Raw genomic sequence first — 5,531 nt, 5'->3', positions numbered from 1 at the left:
CTAATACGACACGCAAAGCTCTCTTCTGTTTGAAATTACCAAATAAAGAAAACAATATTGATATATCCACTTCATTATTCATAAAGCTAAAAAATAAACTTCCATACAAACAAGCTGTTCAGTTGAAAATATAATATTCAAAGATGTACGTGTCAAGCTTGTCAATGACCCAGCATGGCCAGGTGGATAAGGTGCTTGAACCGTGACCTGAGGGTTAAGGTTCGAATCCCTATCACACCAAACATGCTCGCCATTTTAGCCGTAGAGGTATTATAAGGTAATTGTCAATCCAACTATTCGCTAGTAAAATAGTAGCCCAAAATTTGGCGGTTGATTTTAATGACTAGCTGCCTTTCGTTTAGTCTTACGCTGTTAAATTAGGAACGACTAGTGCAAATCTTCCTCGTGTAGATTTGCACGATATTATAAAACGAACAAATAAAGCTCGTCAAACCTGTCTCTATGGCTACGAGAACTTTCTTTCAAGTTACCTGATATTGCCAGGGGGTATAGGTAAAAATAAGTTACTTGTTTGGTAAGTGTGAAATATATACAGGCTATATTCTCTTTGGGTAGATCTCATTTGTTCTCAGATATTCGCGCAAAGCTAAGCAAACGATATTTGTGCTAATCACCCTTATTTTTCAGCTGATAGACTCGCGGGAAGACAACTGGTTAACAACACACACCGACCACTTGAGGGTAATTTTTGTTTTGCCGAATAGCGAGACATATTATTCTCTCAAAGCGCATATTCATTTATATAATGTTAAGTAGTTTAAAATGAGAAACGAACGTACTTGTGAATTATATAAACACAATAACTATGATGTTGTATTCTCTAGAAAATGCTTAAAGACATTGATAGTGCAGGCAACAAGTTGCTGTTAAGAATTAAAAATGCTTTTAATTTGAATAATGAAGTCCCAGATGAACAATCAGCTTAAACATCGTGCATTAATTTGATAGAAAAAGGAAAATTCAAGAGAAAGGTAGGAAAACTCTCTTATGTTTGTGAGTTACGACTGGTATCATAAATATTGGGCTTCGATACCTCTTCTTTTTCACCTTTCAGCATTTCTCACCAAAACATTACGCTTTCATAATACTCAAAATATAGTATTATTGATAGATGTTTGCCTATTATGACGTCTATAATAGTTGATACGTAGTTCTCGTATTGAACAAAGAAGAAGGTCGAAACGTTGTTCGCTCTTCTATGTAAAATATTTTCTGAACTCAAACGAGCCGTTTTTGCATATAAAGTATAGTTTGGGTGAGGCACTCCAGAGACACAACTGAAATGTTATTTATTAGAAAATTTTAATTCCATCTCTATAATGGATTAAACTATTGGGGTTTAGCATTGTACTTTATCATGAATATTGTATCTTTTATTGTTATTTCTTTGTAACTTATTCGCATTGAAAAATCACAAAATTTTACGATTAAATAAAGAGAAGACGATTTTCAATAGATGAATTGAAACATGTTAATAATAATATTCAAATTGTTAACACCTTATACCTTATGTTTTCAGTTCACAATTGTGCGTTTAAAGAATTTTTAGATTTAATGAACTCGAAACAGAATGTTACCAATCTAAACAAGGTGAACAAAAAACCCACATAATAAATGCTTATGATTCTATTTTATATATAATGCTTTCCAGAATGTTCACTGATATGAGTCTTTAATTTCTCTGAGGTTTTATTTTGGGCCTATCTGAACATAAGGGCATTTTGTGAATGATTTCTCCTTGACAACCCTAAACAGGTTTCATTATATATTAGCAGATGAAACAAGAAATATTTTTGTTAATGTTAATAACAGTAACAACTATATATAATGACACCCTAATAAAGCTTCTTTCTTTACTTCAACTCTATTCAGAAACATACATCATATATATCATCTTCTTCATTCCATCATAAACAGTGGCAACTCTATGGAAATGGCTTTAATAACACAAAGTAACTGTTTGTTTTCCACACTCCTGAAGATGAGATGAAACAATGTTGAAATATATAAAGTGGATTTTACAATCGTTTAGTGGTTTAAATAAATATTTTAACTGCGTAATATAAAAATATTCTTCTTTTCTTAATTTTAATATTTTATGCTGGAATTAGTTCTTCTATCGGTCAAATGATAGCGATATAAAACAAATGTTTGTACTTTGAAGATAACTCGGAACCATTGGAAGAACCGCCAAGTTGTAGCTTAATTACGAAGCGCCAGGAAAGACACATCTTAAACTAGAAAAATGTTGGAGGAGACATAAATGTTAACCATTGCAGAAAGCTATTTCAGATTTTTTTTTACTCGTAAACTTCAGTGTAGGTTCTTTCTGTCTCACAGAACTTATATGTTTTCGCTATATGCAATTAGTTACATAATTTTGTTGGGTTAACGTACCTTATATATATTTTCAAAATTATTTGGACTTAACCCTCTAATTTTATTCTTTTATTTGGATGAAATATTTTGTAGTTACTTGGTGTGCTTTTTATGATTTAACTTTGTCGTGTTATTTGTTTGAATAGTTTTGCTACCAATTCATTTATTAAAAATAAACTCTTCTTCTTTTAAATACCTTAAGTTAGTTATTTTTTCAGTAAACATTGTATTAAAGCAAACTTTTCCTTGTACAGTTTTTACAGATCTCAAGTCGTTCGTCTGACTTACTAATCAAGGCAGGTAGAACTTGTTATTGATGTTGTTCAGCTATAGATGTGACTAATTTATTTATGAAGATACTTCGGTGAGAGCATCTTTCTGCTGAAACCAAGTGGCTTCACAGGATATAACGTAACTGAGCTCTATAATCATGAAAAGATTTTGTACACATTTAATTTTTAATACTACATTAAAGAAGAGATAAATGGCAATTGATTTTGAATTTTCAGGACACTTGTAAAGAAAAAAGACTGTTATATTATGGAACAGTAAGTTATTTTTGAAATGCAACACTTAATTATCATATAACTTTGTATCATGTCTACCAGAGAGATAACATTTTAAATTATTACAAGTGTTTTGTTAAGTATAAAATATCGTATATATACTTAACTATCAGTTTCATTTTTATAGATAAATACCACTTGCTTTGCCAAATGTTTTTTCTTTATAAATGTACAAAAACAACAACATCAGGCATATTTAATATTTCATTATTGTTAGATTTTGTATAGCTGCTGTATTCTTTAAAGCAGTTATCATTTACTTGTTCGCGATAAATTTCAACATTAAACAGACAGCGCACAAGCCACATCCACTTCTTTTAAAATAATATATAATTTCAAAACATGCGAAATGTATGTACCAAGTTTCCTTGCATTATTACTTACAACTGAGAAATCTAGAATTTCAAATAATTTTCATTTTTTCTTCAAAATACAAAACGTCTGGTTCAGTTACTTTACAAACCAAATGAGAAAACGAATTATTTCTTTTCTTCTCTTTTATCATAAAACAATTAGTGATAAATTCACGTACGTTACGTTAGATTTAAACAATTCTCTTTGACGTCAAAATCCACACAGGCTGGTGCAGTTACGTTAGCACACAAATGGCAAGACGAATTATTCTTTTCTGTATTCGTTGTTACAATTCAAGCTGTGAAAATCACTTTAAAATCACCACCTGAACTGTTGCTACCATAGTTGTAACCAGAGCTTCACATAATTGCCGCCTTTTTGTCAAAGTTCACACAGGCTGTTCCATTACTATGTAACACCCTTTGAGAAGAATAATTTTTCGGTTTTTATTTATACTGTTACAAGAAAAACTGTGAAATTCTAATTTTATAAATCATATCTTATGGCGAAACTAATAATCTTACACTCTACTTCAGTTTTACTAGTTTAATTTTCTCTCTGTACCTGTACATATTTATAACACACGACAGAGAAATCCAGAACTTACTTAAATCGCATTCATGTAACTTTAAATAACCCCCCCTTTTTTTTAGATCATTGAAAAACTTAAATCTTATTGTACTTTTAAAGTGATGCATCGGTATGTCGTAACACTATATACTTTCTTATAATATATTTGGTACCATTATTGTTCTGTTTTCTTTTATATCCTCCAATATTACGATATATACTTACAGACTTGTGAGAGCAATATCTCTAATCACATAAAAGCGTATACTGTGTCTATGAAAGATGACGCCAGCTTCATATAGAACTTTTTTAATTGTACATATGAGGATCCAAAGAAAAATCGTTGACTTGTTAGAAGTGATAACCTTTGAAAACATGTTGTATTTGGTCATTTATTACCGATATTCCACAAGTAACTATAAACTTCTAATTTACAACACATTCTCGGTATATGTTTTTACCCATTTATGTGGTACAGGTTGAACATGTACTTGAATACTTGAATGGATAAAGCAGGCTCTTTTTTTAGTGTTCTATTCAAACAGCTGATTCATGATAAATGTGTAACTAAAATATCTATATGCATACATATAAAATTAAATACAACTAGTGAAGCAACACCACTTTATATATAATATCGGACGGAATGTTAATCAGCAGATACTCAACAAGTGCTTTATATATTAAACTATCTGTTTTAAACGTCAGAAGTATTCCTATTTGTGCCAATCAAGTTATAAAATATTAAATTTATGTGTATTTTTCTTTTTTGTTTTAGAGCGAAATTCCTTTTTGACTGTCAAAACCATTAGAAAATTTTAAAAGTTTTGCTCATGCTTAAAAAGTTTTCCTTATTTTGATAGAAACTTTTATTAGCTTATATTGAGTGAAATGAGATGAATATGTTTCTACAGTTCGTCATACCTAACATGTTTATATATATATAATATTTGTTATTGCATTTAAATTATCAATGTATTAAATTACAGTAGTACATGTTGATGAATAAAAGGTAAGTAAAGGACGTTTATAAATAATTAGATAATAGAAAATGTTATTTACGTTGTTAAATTCAAGAGATGATAGTGATGTTTCTTATTAGAGTTGGTTAGGGAGTTATATATCCATCACTGTATATATATTAAACCATAAAACCTGTCATGAGATTTTACTTTCTTAAAACACATTATAGAGATTGTTGTGCCATTTATGATAAAAATTCTTGGAAACACTGTAAATACAATGTAAGAAATTTTACTAGGAAAAACTTTTCATTTATAGTTCAGCATCTCCATACTGAGATAATTTTTTCTTTGCAAAATATTCCCGTTACATTGAAAATAAGTGATTTTTATTTCCAGTTGTTGATTTATGATTAAACGTGTTCTTCATTAACTCATATTGGAAGCATAATAAATACTTACATATTTGATGATATATGTATATTTATTATTTTATTGATGTCACACCGTCCCAGTTTGTCTCGTAGTTTCACGGAGAATTTTGTCTGCCACTTGTTTTATATTCAAGAATTCTGTTATGATTATAGCTTCATAAAAATTGAATTCCACGATTTTGAAATTAATAACTCTACTGCATGTTTTGAAAGTTAGTGGCTTCGTTAATTGCGAATTTTGTATT

The 5,531-nt window shown here is 29.8% G+C and overlaps 1 long non-coding RNA gene across 2 annotated transcripts; it reads left to right on the top strand.

Moving 5' to 3' along the window:
• The first annotated feature begins 567 nt into the window (after positions 1-567).
• LOC143252829 (uncharacterized) lies at positions 568-5,323 on the top strand. Of its 2 annotated transcripts, none has more exons than XR_013029165.1 (2): positions 568-702; positions 2,655-5,323. It is a non-coding gene; the product is annotated as an uncharacterized LOC143252829 (long non-coding RNA). The 2 variants fall into 2 exon arrangements; XR_013029164.1 differs by having other exon boundaries at positions 568-992.
• The last annotated feature ends 208 nt before the right edge of the window (positions 5,324-5,531 follow it).

The sequence above is a fragment of the Tachypleus tridentatus genome, chromosome 6 (genome assembly GCF_004210375.1).
Source record: "Tachypleus tridentatus isolate NWPU-2018 chromosome 6, ASM421037v1, whole genome shotgun sequence".
NCBI lineage: Eukaryota > Metazoa > Arthropoda > Merostomata > Xiphosura > Limulidae > Tachypleus > Tachypleus tridentatus.
This window is presented reverse-complemented; position numbering and strand designations above follow the sequence as displayed.